Source organism: Mus caroli, unplaced genomic scaffold (assembly GCF_978045245.1).
Source record: "Mus caroli unplaced genomic scaffold, Mus_caroli_1 scaffold_8, whole genome shotgun sequence".
NCBI lineage: Eukaryota > Metazoa > Chordata > Mammalia > Rodentia > Muridae > Mus > Mus caroli.
In genome coordinates this window covers 82,168,890-82,187,440 of record NW_028227263.1, presented here as the reverse complement: position 1 = coordinate 82,187,440, position 18,551 = coordinate 82,168,890, and the positions used below count along the sequence as shown (strand labels likewise).

At 44.1% G+C, this 18,551-nt stretch overlaps 1 protein-coding gene across 2 annotated transcripts in view; it reads right to left on the bottom strand.

The window, feature by feature from the left end:
• Positions 1 to 18,551, bottom strand: part of Entrep2 (endosomal transmembrane epsin interactor 2) — a 411,884-nt gene that overhangs the window by 31,052 nt on the left and 362,281 nt on the right. The window lies entirely within an intron of this gene.

Here is an 18,551-nt window from a genome sequence, read left to right as displayed (position 1 = left end):
AACGATCACCAGTTGAGGAGTACCTGGGCGATAAGCAATTTGAGACTAATATAAATAAAACTTGCAGGTTTTTATTTCTCTGCCGCAATTGTTCGAGACAGCAATCGCTGGGTATGGTTATTGCATAGTTGGTTTTGTAAAGAAGAGTCAAACTGCTCTCTAGGATGGCTGGGCCATTTTGTATTCACACCCGTGGTGCATGAGTGACCCGGTTTCCCCGCATCATTGCAAACATTTTATGTGGCTTCTGTTCTTGCTGTTCTGATAGGTATGCGTGGATTTACTAATCCAGCTCTATTTTCAATTTCCCTGATGCATAAAAAATGTTGAACAATTTCTCTTTGCTTGCTATTTGCCATCTGGCTCCCCTTTAGTAAAATGTCTTTCAGGTTTTGCTCATTTTCCCATTGGCTTGTTTGCCTTTTCATTCCTGACTTTTAAATGTTCTTTATACCAGTTCTTTCTCAGGAGTGTGATTTGCAAATTGTTTTTTCGGACTGCAGGGTATCTTTCTGAGCACTTCCCGTGGTGCCTGAGGTTTGGGGGCAATGGCAAAAATGCCACCAGATGGGTAGCCATCACAACAGGTCATTTGCTTCCCACCTTGGAGGCTGAGGATAAGATCTGGTGACCAATTTCTTGCTGAGGCCTCATCTCATGGGAACAGGGCAGCAAGCTCTCTGGGTTCTCAAATCCTTGGAGAACTCCACCTTCATGACCCCATCACTTCCTAGAGGCCTGATGCCGTAACAACATCACACCAGGTCGGGATTTCAGCAGATGGATTTGGAAGAGGGAAATGCTCAATCTACTGCGTGTGAACGTCTCATGGAGGATACATGAGTATTCATGTACTTAGTATTTAGAATACATTTAATATTAAGTATGAGCAAACAGTACAAGTTTTTATGTTCTAACATCCAATCTCTCTCCTTCCCCTCTCTCTCTCCCTTGCCTTCTCTCCCTCCCTCTCCCAGCTTCTCTCTCTGTGGACCATGCTTTGTGTACTAAGTCTGCCTAGCTCTAAATACTTAAACATTTTCGTATGTTTCTTTTTTAAACATGTAATGTATGTTCATGCCCATGATCCATTTTGAGTTAATTATTGGATAAGGTCTAGGCTGTAGCTCATTTTTTGTCGTTTTAATTTTAACATGCTCATTGTGAGTATAAAGAAATGTGATGTGTGTGTGTGTGTTTTCATGTGATATCTTGTGGTCTTGAATTCATTAGTTCTAGCCATATTTAAAGGTACTTCAGTATTTTCTATGCAGAGAATCAAGTCATCTGCAAATGTTGTTTCTCTGAAAATTTTTCTGCTGCTTATTTTTCTTTCCTTGTAGCACTAGTTGAGACTCTGACCACTGGGAGAAACAATGAGTTTAACAAGATGACAAAAGGTGCTTTCAACTTGGTCACCAAGCAACATGGCATTATTTTCCATCCTGGACAGTCTACTTAATGGCACTGTTCGTTGTCTTAGAGGGTCTACTTCATGGTATTTAACTGTCAAAAGGTAATTCATTCTTCTTTAGGAAATTCATTTTCAAATCCATGCCATAAACAGGAGTCAAAAACCTGACCAAAATTCACAAAACTGACCAATGATACTTCATTCAACTCCAACATTTTAGAGCAGGCAGAATAGATTCATCCCAAAAGCTACCAATAAAGATGATCTTTTCATGGAAGGACAAGGGTTTTGAGGTTAATCATGATGCTCTACCAAAGGGTAAGCATCCTTGAGAGGAAATAGAAGATGATGTCCTAAGTGACTTGACATTGTGCACGCGTGGTGATCTGTGTCTGTCCATCTGTCTAGTCCAGCAGCAATTCTAGGCCTATTCCTATCATCATGAGCCAGTGTTCTGTCTGTCACTGCAGAAGTGACTGTCTACTCCTTTCTCTCTGAACCCCCAAGGCCAGCTTGTGAGATACACAATAGGGATGATTGTGACAATATTATGGAGGATAGATTTAGCTCATGGCATTCCATGGTTCACATGGTTGTGTGGCCTATTGTGAATTTGGAGTCAGAAAAAGGATTCTGAATGTTAAGATCTAGCAACCCTCACTCTGAGGTTTATTATTCCCATCCTGGAGGTAAAGCCATCTCGATGCCTTTAAACAACATGAAAAATCAGATTCTGCCCAGCCCTGTGAGCCCAGGCTCTGCATCTCTAATCCTTTCAAATGTCTCTCCCTGGCCTCAGTAGCTTCTTCCCCAGCATATGCTAACAGTGTTCAACAGAATACCCAAGGGACACCCTCCTCAGAGCCCACAGTTCCGTCTATGTGCAGGTCTCCTCTCTCCTGAACTCTATCCTGAGAACTCTACTCCTTGGCTTGGTGATCTCACATTCTCAGCTGTGTCTCCTCAGTCCAGGAAGTCTCAGGGGGGCTCCTAAGTTCCTTTCCTTAGTACTGATCCCTGGGAAGTTTCTTCGGGAAATTAGCAGAAGCGGGGACTATGGGACTCCCCTTGTTTGCTGACCTTCTCTCAGTCCTTTATTGCATCTCCATACATTTAGTGGTTGTTTCAGGCAGGAGGTAATTCCCTGGTTATACTACCTTGGGAAGAGGCTCTGGGTGGTATTTTTTGTTTCACAGCATGGCAGAGCTGAACAGGCTGTGCAAAGTTGCTATGGCCACTTCATGTGCTCTCTCTGCTCCTGCAGTCACTAAAGAACTTGGTCACGAAACAGGACACAGGCACCATGCCAGAGAGAGGGTAAGGAGCTTGAGCTGTGTTATGTGGGGAACGAGTTACCAATGAAAATGGCCGATGTTGGAAAAATGGGAACAAGATTTTAATGTACAAATGAACAAGAAAGAAATTTGAAGGGTGTGGCACCGAACCTGAACTTCAATGGAGCTCAGCAAATATTAGTTGATTGAAAGTCTGGAAACATTGAAGGGCCTGGTGATGTGCTATTGGAGAGGGGTGTGATCAGGGACCACAGAAGTATGGAGATAGTGTCTGAGTGAGACTCCAGAGGCCAAGACAGTCTTGTGTTGGAATTGAGTGTGGAGGGGTGGGGGGTGGGGTGGGGGCAGGGGGGGAATAGTTGAAATGTGGAGGAAGAGATGGAGGGGGGCACGGGGGGGGGGAGAGGTGATCCTCCTGAGAGTAAACATGAGACTCCAGCAGCCCCAGAGGTTACAGAAAATGACCATTTCAAACAAGTATATCATGGAGAAGCTTAATTGCCAGGGTGCTATTCCACAGACAAACCAGACAGCAGTTGGAAAAGTAAGACTGCAGCTCATGATAGTGACCAGAGCTGGCAAATGAGAGGAGGAGCTGTCCTATGACCTTGGCCTTGAGGATGTCCTGAGGTGGCCAGTGGTCTAGTTTTACCCTAGAGCCACCACACTGCAGGGGTCAAGATTCCCCAGCCAACGTCCTGTAGAAGATGGGTCTTTGCAATGAGATCCATACTCTGGAAGATCAAAAGAACTCTTCTTTATCTATTTTACATATCTCTGAGGGTAATTCCAAATTATAACTAACACAGTGATCCCTATCAATGCAGTGTAGCTAGAAATAGAATAAAACCACCCGGAATTTCAACTTTAATGACCACATGACCCATTGTCATTGAAATGAATGTCCTAAAAATAGCACAAAATTTGCATACACTCCCACCAGCCTCATAACTTTTTGTTATGGATATGCATCGTCCCGAGGCAAACACTGCTCTATGTCTTGTGAAGTGTGTTTATCTGAAACACATGCCAAACTGACTCCTTTTCCCACCATTCCCCCAGCTGCTTCAGTGTTTGGCTTCTTCTAGCTGTACACCACTGGAGTTAGGTCTTAGTGTTTCCTTAAAGTCTCTTTCTGCTTTAAGCAATGCCTTTACCCTGGCGACGGCTTTCTCAGGAGAGCTCCATGGTGCTAACACCCATGTAAAGTCCCTTTCCACGGCCGGTCGAAACGACAAGCCTGGAACCAGCACATCTGTCACTGCTGACACTGAGTGTGACCTCTGCACATTCTGCAAGTTACTCTCCAAGGTTATTAACACTGACACCCAGGAAACTCACACACAGACACATCACACAGAGAACAAGAGCAAGAAGAAGAAAAAGAAAAGTTTTAGATACTTGGACACATGATGAACTCTCTGAAAATTCTCTCCTTTCCAAGTAAATCTGGAGACTGACAGCGTAATGCCTAGAGACAGGTGTCAGCAAGGGGAACTCACGGATCTACACACTAGGAAACCCAAAGCTCACTTTGATTCCTTTGTCTTTCTGGGACTGTCCTTGTACAGATGACACGCTCCTAGATTCCTTTCTACTGGTTCATGTACTCATTTTTTCTCTTCTGACATATTTTCTCTCTCTGAATAATGAAAGGGGTTTCGTAGGCCATTATCAGCAAGGGTGTTGTACATGAAGCTGAGATCCGGAGACAACAAATACCTGATGTAATTGGATGTGGGTGGCGTTGGGCTTTACCTGGAATATCTTAGCTATCTACTCCTTGGACTGGTTACTGCCTTGGCGTGTCTGACACTGACCGAGGGCTCTGACCTGACATTACTGATCTGTGTTGCGGGAGGGAGACAGTCTGCCATGGCTGTGGGCACACCTCCAAGTCCCTGCTGACTGAGACCTTGATTGTTCTGCACAGCTCACTTTCCTGGGCTGACTTTGCAATGAGCAATCTGAAGAAAGAGGAAGGAGGTGACATGCACCCAGACAAAGTGTAGGTTTGGAATGCAGGCACTGACTCCTCAGGTTTTACATTCCTCCTCTGTCACCCGAATCACCTTGTGTGCAGGCATCAGAATCCCTGTGTGTACAAGAGTCTATGATGGGAGCTCTGACCAAGGGCAGACACAGGTCAACTCTGCACAGTGCTTCTGTCGTGAGCAATTAGACTTCCCATCTCCAAACCAGGAGTCCCCTGTCTTCTGTCATAGAAATAACTGCAACCAGGAGCAACCAGGAGCAACAGGCTGGTTTGTTAGTTTGAAAGGAGGTGAAGTCTCAGGCCCTATGGTGGAAATACAAAATATTCCTATTCCATCTCAAAGAATATCAAGGCCAGAGGCCATGACTTCTACCACTGTAGATGGTAGAATGGTTTGTTTAAAACCAGGGACCCTAAACCATCACTTGAAAATGAATGTGTTATCTCATTGTGCTCTTTTGAATTTTAAGTTGAAGCTAGAAGGAAACAGTGTATTTAATTCCCACATTTCCAACCACACACAGAGGAAAAAAAAAACAAATTTAATGTTTTCATAAAGTAATGTAGAAAATGAGTCAGTAAAACAAGACACATGAAACAACCCTCTTGGTTTTGGTAGTATAATTAATGTGTGTGTGCATATGCATACTGTGACTTCCATTTTCCACATTTATTTTTTTTCAAAGAATTTGAAAATTGTGGAGCAGGTCCTGACCTACTTAATTTGCTTCTGCAGAGGGCCATGGTTGGATGCAGAAGTCTGTCTGGATAGCTTGAGTTCAGACCCTAGGAAAGGAGCTAAAATAAGGCTGCTCTCTAAAAAAAAAAAAAGCTGAGTGACACCAGTTTGAGCTGGGGTAGCAGTAAGCTTTGTGTTCAGGATGCAAGCATCCTGTTTAGGACTTGGGAATGTAAGCAGACTGGTCTGGCTCTGAGCACTAAGGGCTGCTTCTCATAGGAATGCCGCACAGGCAATGGAACTTCAGCTAAGGAGCTAGACTAGCAATTGATAGCTTCTGAGAGAGGGAGAGTCAGTTTTATTTTAAAGTGTGGCCCCCGGTGGGTCAAGCACACTCCAGTGAAAGACTATACATCCAAGAGGATATGAGAAGCACTGACTGACTACACCTGATGAGCTTGAAATTCTGAAAGGACAGGACACTGGGTTGGTAGAGAAGGTGTGGATCTCGGAGGAATGAGGGGAGGGTGTGAATGTGATCAAAACACTCAGAATGAACTTCTCAATGAAGTAGTTTAAAAGTGAGGGGAACGCGGCATGTTTTGTGGCCTCTGTTCCAACAGCTGTGTTGCTGAACTAGATGTGAAAAGAAAAACAGAAGAAAATTCTTCCAGATGAATTGAGGTGCAAATACCCTACATAAGATGTTGACGAGCTAAACTCTATTACCTGTGAAAACTCCACAATGTCACCAAGTTTAAGTTTATTTGTTTTAATATAATTCACTCTCTTAATGCTACTGGCCATGTTAAATGTAAAACACTATATAGTTATAGTCATCTCAATATGGATATATAATATAGGATTTTTTCAACACTAGTATTAAAGAATTTCAACATGCTAGAAATTGACAGGGATTTCTGTAATTCAAGAAACTGCAGCGAAGATGTAGGACATGAGGCAAAATTCTTAGCACTCACTATTAACTCTGGGCAGGAGGCTGATGAGATAATAAAAGAAGTGTTCAAATTAGAATGTAATCATTTATATAGGAACAATAGTTAAATTAAGTATGAAGCTCAAGCAGTGTTGTTCCAGACAAAGCAGATTGCACTACACATTCTCCATACTGCATTCCATCCAGAACCAGGACGTATTCTTCAAAGAATGTCATTGGCATTAGCAATGAAAGTAGGTGCATACTCATGAGTAAAGACAGAAAAGGGTGGGAAGATTGTGGGTACTCAGAAAGAGAAGGCAGTCAAGACAGTCATGACAGTGTGGCACAGTCTCACTGTCCATGAACTCCTATCTATACAGTCAGCCAACTGTGGATGGGAAGATTCAGGGGAAAATGAACCTATAGTGAACACACACCCACACTTAAAATATTCATTTATTTCTAATTCTTGTGTGTGTGTTTGGGGGGGGGGGTGAGGGTGCAAGGAAACCCATGCCATGATGCATGTGTGGAGGTCAGAAGGCAACTTTGGGGAGTCAGTTTTCTCCTTCTACTGTGAACTCTAGAGAAGAACTCACAATGTCAGCAGGGCAAGCACTTTTATCCACTGAGCCATCTCACCCGTGGAGTTTTGTTCTTGTCTTTAAACAATACAGTAAAACACTCATCTGCATAGAATTCACATTGCTGGCACCATGTTATTCTAAGTCTTCATAAGAATACAAGATATATGCTAACACTGCTCATATTCTATAAGGAACTTGGGCATCTTCAGAAATACCCTGCAGATACTAAGGAATAACACTGTGGCAGAGAGAGGAAATACAGACATATTTGGCAGAAGAGGATGCAAAGAAATATTAGAACTTGATGTGTGACTAATGAGGCAAAAAATGGATTTTTATGGAAAGAATGAATTAGTCAACAGTATCAAGAGAAATAGCTGTCCATACAACACCCATGGAGAGCAATGCCAAACAGATTAAAAAGGTTATGCTCAGAAAATAACAAACAAAACACACAAAACAAAACAAGCACACACAGAAGCATAGACAGATACATACAGACAAGGAAACATACAAAGACACACACGGAGACACAGGCACACACAGAGACACACAGACACACTCACACAAACACACAGGCACACTCAGAGGCACAGATTACAAACAGACACACACAGACATACACAGGCACACACACACAAATAAATAAACAAATAATAAATAAAGACAGAAGAAGCAAAGGAAGGAGGGAAGGAAGGAAGGAAGGAAGGAAGGAAGGAAGGAAGGAAGGAAGGAAGGAAGGAAGGAAGGAAGACAGGCAGGCAAGCAGGCAGGCAGAGCCAGATTTCAGTAATAGCTGAGAAATGCACATCAAAACCACAAGATAAGCTGCTGAGCAGACAAATTCTATAAATAACTATGCCACGTACTGGACTCAACAAGGGCGCTGAGACATTTCAGGAGGAACTGAAAACTGTATTCATTATGGAAAATAATTTGGTATTATCTTTAAATGTTAAATATTTCTACCAGTCTTTGCGGGTTGCGCTCACCTCCTGGCCTGTTCATGAGCACACAGGCGCTCGCTCACTCCAGCCAGCTCTGCTGCCAACAGCAAGTTTCCTTCTACAGGGCAGGTTGGAAAATTCCAGAGCGGTGAAAACAAGCTACCAACACCCAAAGCATAACCGAGGAACTCGTGGGTAAATGATCTAGTTATAATAACAGAGCGAGTAAGGTGGAACGGAAACGGTAAGAAAGCAGGAAACTGGACAGAGCAGAAAAGCTCTAGGAAAGAGCCAGGAGCCATACACAGCAGATCAATAAGAAAGTCTTAGGTCACGATAAACAACACCAGGCCCATCATCTATGGATGGAGGACCATAGGCAATGCCACGCCACCCACAGGGGAGAATTTGAAGACCATAAATCTGAAATATGCAAATGAAACGTTTGAATGAAAACATGAAAGCAATCTACAGCTCTGAGGGGGAGGCAGATAGGTGCCTCTCATTATTTGTGAATTTTATATCTGCAAATTTGGCTACTTGCTAAGACTTATTTTTAACTCCCAAATCTTTCTCTCCTCCTTTCTCTTCATCTCCCCCCCTACACACTCACACACACACACACACATCTGGATGCATGTGCACTGTGTGGGTCTGTGGCATGCTTGCGTGTGGTACATGCATCCATGAGTATGTGCATGCATGTGGAAGTCACAGTAGGATGCTCAGTGTTTTCCTCTATCACCCTCTGACTTGAGATGGGGTCTCCCCCTAAGCTTGTCCTCTGGCTTGATTGGTTGGCCAGTGAGTACTCAGGACCTGTTCCTCTCCCCTCACCCCAGAAGATGTCCCAACCGGTAAAAAGGACACATGCTCCACTATGTTCATAGCAGCCCTATTTATAATAGCCAGAAGCTGGAAAGAACCCAGATGTCCCTCAACAGAGGAATGGATACAGAAATTATGGTACATTTACACAATGGAGTACTACTCAGCTATTAAAAAGAATGAATTTATGAAATTCCTAGCCAAATGGATGGACCTGGAGGGCATCATCTTGAGTGAAGTAACACAATCACAAAAGAACTCACACAATATGTATTCACTGATAAGTGGATATTAGTCCAAAACTTAGGATACCCAAGATATAAGATACAATTTGATAAATGCATGAAACTCAAGAAGAATGAAGACCAAAGTGTGGACACTGTGCACCTTCTTAGAATTGGGAACAAAACACCCAGGGAAGGAGTTACAGAGACAAAGTTCGTAGCTGTGATGAAAGGATGGACCATTTAGAGACTGCCGTATCCAGGGATCCATCCCATAAGCAGCTTATAAACGCTGACACCATTGCATACACTAGCAAGATTTTGCTGAAAGGACCCAAATATAGCTGTCTCTTGTGAGACGATGCCGGGGCCTAGCAAACACAGGAGTGGATGTTCACAGTCAGCTATTGGATGTATCACAGGGCTCCCAATGGAGAAGCTAGAGAAAGTACCCAAGGAGCTAAAGGGATCTGCAACCCTATTGTTGGAACAACATGATGTACTAACCAGAACCCCGGAGCTCTTGTCTCTAGCTGCATATGTATCGAAAGATGGCCTAGTTGGCCATCAATGGAAAGAGAGGCCCATTGGACTTGCAAACTTTATATGCCCCAATATAGGGGAATGCCAGGGCCAAAAGAATGGGAATGGGTGGGTAGGGAAGTGGGGGGCGCTATGGGGGACTTTTGGGATAGCATTGGAAATGTAATTGAGGAAAATATGTAATAAAAATATTAAAAATTAAAAAAAATTGCTTGTGGCCCTGAAACATTAAATAGAAAATTCCAAAACAAAAACAAAACAAAACAAAACAAAAAACAAAACACAACAACAACAACAACAATAACAAAAACCTACTGCACATTTAAAATAATGTATTATGGGGCTGGAGAGATAGCTCAGTGGTCAAGTGCACTGGATGCACTGGATGCTCTTCTAGACGTCATGAGTTCAATTCCCAGCAATCCCATGGTGGCTTACAACCAACCATGTATAATGTGATCTGGTACCCTCTTCTTGCATGCAGGTATACATGCTTGATACAGTATTCATAGATATAAAAATAAATCTTTTAAAAATGTATTATAGCATATTTACACAAATAGTCAATTTTGCTTTTAGTTCCTGCCAACCTCTCACTTTGCTTACTGTATAAATCAAACTTTTATGTAAATGCATATGTATAGGGAAAGGCATAGTGTGGATATATGTACCTAGGAACCATCCCTGATTTCAGGTCTCTCCTGGAGGCTTTGGTGTATATTTTCCATATATGTAGGACACTGTTGTGTGGTATTATAATGGCTCTGGCTTTGGGTTAAACACTTTTGTGTATATAAATTGATACTGCATAGAAAAATATCTAGAAGAGAATTAATATACTGTAGGGTTTCCTACTTCCTAATCTAGCCTAACATGCATGCACCTGCCTATAATCTAACAAGTTTCTAGTGTTTTCACAGAGGTCAGAGAGTGTTTAGATGTCCTCCACAGGCACTTGCATTTGAACCCTTTGTCCCCAGCTGGTGGCACTGTTTGGGGAGGCTTAGGAGGTGTGGCCTTGCCGGAGGAAGTGTGTCACTGGAGACAGGCTTCAAGACCTTAAGGCCTTGTCATGCTCCCAATTGGTTCTCTCTGCGTTCAGTTTAAAATGTATGTCCTCGGCTTGCTGCGGCCACCCCCATATCTGCTGTGATGCCTGCTACTTCCTTATCATGGTGATGCCCTCTTATCACTCTGGGACTGTAAGACCAAGTACATCTGCTATCCTGTAAGTCCCTTGGATCATAGTGTTTGTTTGATCGTGGAGATGGGTGAAAACAAGTGCAGTCTTATATGCTGAGCTCCACTGAGCTCAAGGTTCATTTAGAATCATAGAATATTGAGGAAACACCTTTTACTGTGCAACATTCTTCTCAGAAAAATCGTGGGATTCTGTCATAACTCTCTAGGTCTGTACTGAATCAGTCTTACAATTACAGGGTTTTTTTTTTGAATAAATGCCAAGGTAGCATAAAGAAGGATGAAAGAAAAACATTAATTAAATTCCAGATGACAAATGTTTAGAGCCAGGCTGCCCTGGGACTTTATGGCGATGAGTAGCTTTTGGTTCTTTCTTTACCAACACAATGTGAAATAAAAAGGGAAAGGCTGGAGGTAGCCAATGGGGCACTGGAGACTTCAGCTGGTACTAGAGCTGGGAGTAGGAGGCCACCACATGAAGAGGCACCACCCATGGAGTGCCTCACACCCCTGTGCCTATCCGATTTGTCATCTGACAAAAGTTTCATCTGTTCCTGACCTCATACCCAGAAGATGCCACTGGTAAGACCAGCACCCTTGCAGCGTTTGCTATTCATGGTGTGCCATCCTGGGCAGTCTTGTAGAGAGTGCTGAGGACAGGCTGGGGACAGCATGGTTTGTGTTCAGAAAGGAGAAGTGAGGCTGAGAGCTAAATGGCTGCACCTGGAGGCCAGGGGGGAGGTTTGCTAGGCTTGGGGCCAGATGGGACATGACCAGACTGTTAGAGTGGGATCATGTTGGGGTGTGTGTGTGTGTGTCTGTGTGTGTGCATGTATGCATGTGCATGTATGATGTTTGATATGCTGTGGCATGAGATGTTTGTGTCTGGCTCTACAGAGATTTAAGGTGATTACAGAGATTTAATGTCCAGGCATAAAGGCACCTGCGTGGGAGGTTCATGTCTATGAGAGGGAAGGGACATCACCCCTCATTACAGAACCCAGGGAAGGGGTTTAGAGTGCAATTACTGTTGAGGTGGGAGGGGGCAGGCCTTCCTGACCCTTGGAATAGGCTGAGCACTAGGCAAGTTTGCCACAATGCAGAAGTATGCCATCCATGTAGAGTCTGCCACAGAGGCAGGGCAACCCACAGTATCAAATTCCTATCCTTCTGCCATGAGAGGCAGGACAGTCCTTCTGAGATCATGACCTGAGGCTCATGAGTAGTGACTACTGCCCAAGAGCAGTGACTGGAAATAATGACTAAGACCTAAGCTCTGAGTGGTGACCTGTGACCTATTGCCTATGACCTGTGGAGAGAGCTACTTGAAAAAGACCCAAGGCAGAAGAGCAAGGTCACAAAAGGGTCAGGACAGGGGTATGTTGTGTCAACAGCTGCTGGAAAATTGCCTATGTCATTAACTTCTGAACCATCAATACCCTTAAAATGTATCTATTACATTTTAAGAAGAAGGAATGTCAGCAGAAATTAAGATACAATTTTCCATTTTAATATTTACATTTGAAAACATTTAGTTCAAAGCACAACAGTACATTGAAAAGATCCTTAATAAATTATGACTTAGTTGTCAATAATATAGATGTTTTGGGAAAGAATACAAATGAAAAAAATTAATTCAGCTCATTTAAATGCATTGTAGTGTTAGTGAGTCCTGTGGCCTGAATAGTTTTATCCCCCAGAAATCCATGTTTTGACAATGTTCCTGTCAGGGCCATTGCATCAGGAGATGGGCTCTTTCAGAGAGCAGGTCAGGAGGATGCAGCTCCTGTGGGATTAGTGCCCATGTGAGAGACTTGGGAAGAGGACTACCCATTCCTCCCTCCTCTCCCTGGTGTGTAATAGTAGAAACAAGGCATCAGCCATTCATGAGCGGGGAAGGGAGCCTTTGCCAGAGCCTGACCTTACTGACTCTCTCTCACACTGGGGACTCCCAGCTCCATGATGGGGAGGGGGAAAGCCAGGCAAAGGTGTGGGTGTCAGCACGCTCAGTGCTGGAAAGATCACAGAGACAGGTGAATTCCCAGGGCTCGCTGGACAACCAGTCTAACTGAAACAGCCCCAGCCAGGTCCAGTGGGAGACCCTGTAACAAAGCATACACTGAACAGCGACAGGGGAAGACATTTGATGCTAACAGGTGGCCTGCACATATGCACATACCATATCTACAGCCACATGGTTTTTATATAGAGAAGCAATGCTCTGCTGTTTAAGCCATTGGGTGTAAGCAGTCTGCTGCAGTTGCCTGCACTGACCAAGCCAGGTCTGCTTGTGTTCCTATCATTAAGATCACCCCCATGGCCACCCTTCTTCTGACTGCAGGGCCTGTACCATTTTGTGCTTCCTGGGGTACATGTGCACCAACCAATAATGAGACACAGCCACCTGCACACCCTAAGCATTACAGTGAAGGTTCACACCTGGTATTCCTGAATGCATCGTAGAGACATTCAAACCATCTACCCTGCAGGCACCTCTCCCTCTCCTCCTCCTGCTGGAAAAGCCAGCGAGGTGTTGGAAACAAACTATTATTTTATCAGCTGTTTTAATCTCGACAGAAGGGAATCTTTTATTTTCATTAGCAATCCCCTTTCCCGTAAGGGCGAAGGTGCTTATAAAATGTCTCAGCTGTTCCAAGCTAATTAGTCACAGGCTAAAACAACAACAACAACCCACAAGGCGTTTTCGTGTGGAATGATTTGCAAGGAAAACTTTTGATAAAACAAAGGTTTGCAGCTGAGAACGCCGCAGAGCAGGCCAGTGAGGACCTCACCTGTGTATCAGAGCCCTCTCATCACTACGGCCTCAGAACACTCTACCAGTACTGAGGAGGAGTACTTAGCCCCATTCTGTCACTCTAGGGGGACACTGGTTTTTAACTTGCACTGCCTTCAATTACTGTGTGTCATCTCCCACGGCCAAATTATACGGCAGGGACACATGGAGGTACAATGTGTTTGCTCTCAAAACAACCCTGAATGTACCTGTTTTGCTTAGGAATTGAAGGCCAATTAGGTGTGGGCATGACTGAAACAAAATGTCAATATTGAAGAACTCAATTAGTTAGCCCTCTAAGCCCATGGTTTTGAGGCTGGGATCTCTCCAGATTTCCGCATCAGGCAAAGCAGCCAATTACTGCCCCTTCGTTAGTTATTGATTCCCTTTGAACCGCGAGGAGCACAGATGCATTGTGTAATTGGGCAGTGCTCTATTAATTCAGTGTTCATGTGTCCCACCTCTGTTAATCCCAGGGTGGGAACTCTGGACAGCTCCAATGGCATGCTCCAATGTCTGATGCACTCCTGCAAATGGCCTGTTCAGCCACTGGGGATGCCCCAATATCCTCTAGTGGGACAGGGGAGCAAGGCCCCCTGAGGGGAGCTATGGGAAGGGCAGGGAACGAGGATGAATGCCTAGAGGTAGCTGCATTTGAGTTGGATCCACAGTCACCTAGATGATTTCATTTGAACAGAGAGAGGTCAGGCAGGTGGAGAAGCTTTGAGAAAGGCAGGACTCAGATCATAGCATTCCCTCTCGGCCAGTGACATCACAGGGGTGTGTGTGTGTGTGTGTGTTGGGGATAGGGAACAAAGATGCCTCACCTGGACTAAGTTAGCAGAAATGGACAGAGAAAATTGCAAGTCCCACTGCCAGGATACTCAACAGGGACAGCAAAGGTGAGAGAGAGAGGTTGGAGAGGGTTGTAAGATCACCACCCTTTAGTCTCCCATATTGTCCTTCTTTATTCTCGCTTTAGACTGTGTCCCCGAGGGGGTTGGTGGAGCCAGAGGACTTGTGTCACCCACCCTCCAAACCCCAACTTCTGTTCTTATGTCATATGCCCCCAGCGAAGACTGACACAGAGGTCAGAGAAAGCAGTGTTTATTTGGGAAGTGAAGGTTGTAATCTGGGAAAACTGAGAGAGAAGACCTGACTAGTGTCCCATAAGGCAAATGCCAGAGATGTTTCTTACAGGGCATTTGCACAATAGTTATGCTCAAAGGCAGTTCACTGGCTGGGGAGAAATACTAAATTCAAACTGCTTCCTATTGGTTAGTGAATTACTATCCCCAGCAGAAGAGGTTGCTGGTCACAGACACCGACTTCAAGCTGTTTATCTAAGTCTACTGGAACATTCTGCAGTTGAAACCTTAGCAGGGGTGAGTACCGAGGCCTCTTGGAGCATTGCCACCCCACTTTAGGAGAGCGAAGTCTTCATCCTGGCCTTTTTCTTTCACACAGGCTTCCAAGCTCACTATCAAGCACGCCTGGGGCACTCACTGGCTTGTCCATTAGCTGAACTCAATGCTCTCAGAACCTGAGACCCAGGTCCATTCTTGCTTGTTGTGGTGATGGATGCAGACTCCCTGAGTGTTGACGAGCCTGCTCCAGCAAAATCTGGCTTCAGTCTCTTGCAGGTTATAGTCTACAAAGGGTGGCCAGCCACTATGGGTTCACTCTGTACTCTCCAAAGCCTCCTTGTCTTCCTCCTGTGTCTCTCTCTCTGTAGAATAGCTTCCTGGTAGACCCCCTGCTCTGCCAGGACTGGACACGGCCTTAGTTTTCTGATCCCTGGTCCCTAGCTTAGGATGGGTATCTGCTTCCTGAGATCATCTGGTTAGGTATCTATTCCTGGGCCAGTCAGCTATGTCCAACCTAGCTGACAGATAGGAGGAGCGCCTGTATCTGAGTGCTCACCAAGCCTGGGTGACTTTAGAGCTCAACACTGAACAAGTCCAGCAACTCAGTATTCTCTAGCCCCATTTCTATGAGACCATGACAGAAGCCACTCCCTCTCCTCAGGAATTCATTTCTTGGCCATACTGCACAAAGTCACCCTGGACAGGAAGCCTTCTTCGTGTGGCTGTTACTCCAGAGTGTGTGGCTTTGAGTGATTCCTCACTATATGGGCTTACCTTTATCATCTGTCAGGCAACGTAGCCTTCTTACAGGAATCCCTGGAACAACTTCCATCGAGCGGGTGCAGCTATCTGCCTGTGGCATCAAAATGCTCATTACTGGGGGGAGGGCTCTCAGTTACAAGGGGCCTAGGCCATTAGGGGAGGGAGGGACCATTCATTTTCCTTGTCTCTATGATTGATTGTCACAGCTGGACTGATTTCACTCAACTCAGAAACTCATCCAGAAACCCATCCCAGAAAGCAGGCGATAACTCGGTTATTCACCTCTAGACATTATGAAGCGCTTCAAGGAAGTTATGGTGGAGATGATTATTCCTGTATTTAAGTTCCTGTTGAGTGGAAACAAAGTTCTAATTGCTTTAAAGTACGCCTTGGAGTCTCTCATTAGCAATTACAGCGGCGGCTGATAACTATTCATAAGAGAGAAACTCTATAGTTCAGATTAATCTCTTGATAGCCAAAAATAGAAAGAAAAATCCCACTCTTTTATTTAGACGATAGAGGAATATTTAAGACTCGGGAAAATAACAGGGCTTATTTCAAACGTTATTTTGGGAGGAAAAGGCAATCTTAGCCCTTGAGAAAAAATGTGCACATGAAGGCTTATTACATTAGTAAATTCTGAGATTCAGGCACCTGCAGCTCTAACTGCTGCTAGGTTAGGAGATGTGACCTCCCTGGGAAGTGGAGCCCTCGAGTCATGTGTAGTAATGTCTGTATCGTGGAGGAGGCATTGTCCTTTCTCCTCCGTGTCAAAATGACAATTGACCCTTCACATGATAACAGAATGGGTACACTGGGTAAAGGGACACATTGCCCTTTCTAAGAAGTCTGACAAAACTCAAACACTTTAGATGGGGAGCCATACAACTTTGCCATTACACTGTAAAGTATGAACTTCACTCAATGGCTATTTATTTCATAGGCAGAATTCATAGCACACTGAAATCTTGGCACCGGGAAAACATCCATCAGAAAGCATTCTGTTAGCAAGAGAGCATGCCTGCTCGATATGGAATATGTGAAAACGAGGCTTTTTCGTTTTCAGGTAATTAAAAAGAAAGATATTAAACATATGCAAGAGTGAGCAGGTTTATTTTACAAGTCCAGAAGGGAATCAGTCCCTCACTGGGCTCTGCTTTGTTCCAGCCACTCACATGCAGCTTGCAGTGCCTGAGCGATTACCTCCTGCCTGCCCGGGACTCCCTGCTCCACCTTTGAATGCTGTATGATTCTGGGATTTAATGTCACATGCCTTGGGGTCTTCATCTGCTAAATGAGAACAATAATGCTTGTGTCTTGTAGCACAGTTTCAAGGGTAATATTAGTTTAGAAGTGTGCTTCCAGCAATGGCTGGCACACAGCAAGGTTCAATAAACATTACCTATAATTACTGCAAACTGTTAATCACCTGAGTGCCCGAGTCTAAAAACAGAGGCATGTGAGAATGAATTCAACAGAGCTCATTTAGTCCTTACGTCTGGTGCTCACGTCAATCATTACTATTGATTATTGGACAGCTGCATGGCTCAAGTGTCCCCCCACCAAAACATGCTGAGATTGCTCCCTCTTGGGAGGTATTAAAATGCTGGGCCTTTAAGAGACAATTAGTAGTCACGAACAGGTTAAGCAAGCATAGACTGATTAACGGGTTAATAGACTGTCTCAGAGCAGACTGTCACAGAAGACAATCTGGGCTTCCTTCAGTGGTACATAGACCTTGTCAGCATGTAGCGCCAGGCCCTCACACTGAGGGAGATAGCAACATCACGCTTTTGGACTTTCCACCCTCCAGAGTTTCGATCCAATTAACTCCTGGACTTTATCAATTACCCAGTCTTGGGTATTTTATTATAGCAACAGAAAATAGACTGAAACCACGTCGATCCAAAGAATGCTCTTGTGTGGCCTGAAGATTATGCCATGTCCTTTTTCTCTGTTTGATCAAATGATCAAATAAAATTCAGATGTCATCCCAACTTTCATTATTCTGCTATTTTTCTGTCTCTCAAGTGCTCTGTCTCATGGTGACTTGTTTTACCCTGAGAAGGTTAAGTATAAGTAAAAGCAGTTTGATTAAAGTCTAGGAAGATTAAGAATGAAGTTAAAAAGAATGAAGAGGCACTTGTGGGAAATGGTGACAGCAGAAAAAAGTCATGTAAGTGATCGTATTAACCTTTGCCTCCTGAGTGCTTGGGAAATGTCTACCACCAGAAGTAACATTCCTAGTCTATTCAACTCCTGTAAAGATGTCAGTGTGCCTCCCTCCTCATTCTGCCTGCCTGGATAGCTTTCTTCAATGTCCTCCAGGGCCAAAGCACATTTTGGGATACAGGGAGCAGGTTATTAAGGATCATGGTGAGGATCGTGTGTGTGTGTGTGTGTATGTGTGTATGTGAGTGTGTGTATGTATGTGAATGTGTGTGAGTGCATGTATGTGTGTGAGTATGTGAATGTGTATATGTATGTGAGTGTCTGAGTGTGTATGTATGTGTGTGTATGTGTATGTGTATGTGAATGTATGTATGTATATGTGTGTATGTATGTATGTGAATGTGTGTGAGTATATGTATGTATGTGAATGTGTGTATGTGTGTGAGTGTGTGCATGTGAGTGTGTATGTGTGTGAGTATGTGAATGTGTGTATGTGTGTGAGTGTGTGAATGTGAGTGTGTATGTGTGTGAGTATGTGAATGTGTGTATGTATATATGTGAGTGTATGTATATGTGAATGTGAGTGCGTGTATGGGTATGAGTGTATGTGTGTGAGTAGGTGAATGTGTGTATGTATGTGAGTATTTGTGTGTGTATGTGTGTGTGTGTGTGTGTATGGAGGCTAGAGGTTAATGTTGAGACAGGGTCTCTGACTGACCCTGGACTGACTGGTCTTTGACTGAGTCTGTTAACTCAGGAAAACTAGCTGACCAGTGTCATCCTCCTGTCTCATTTCCCCAGAG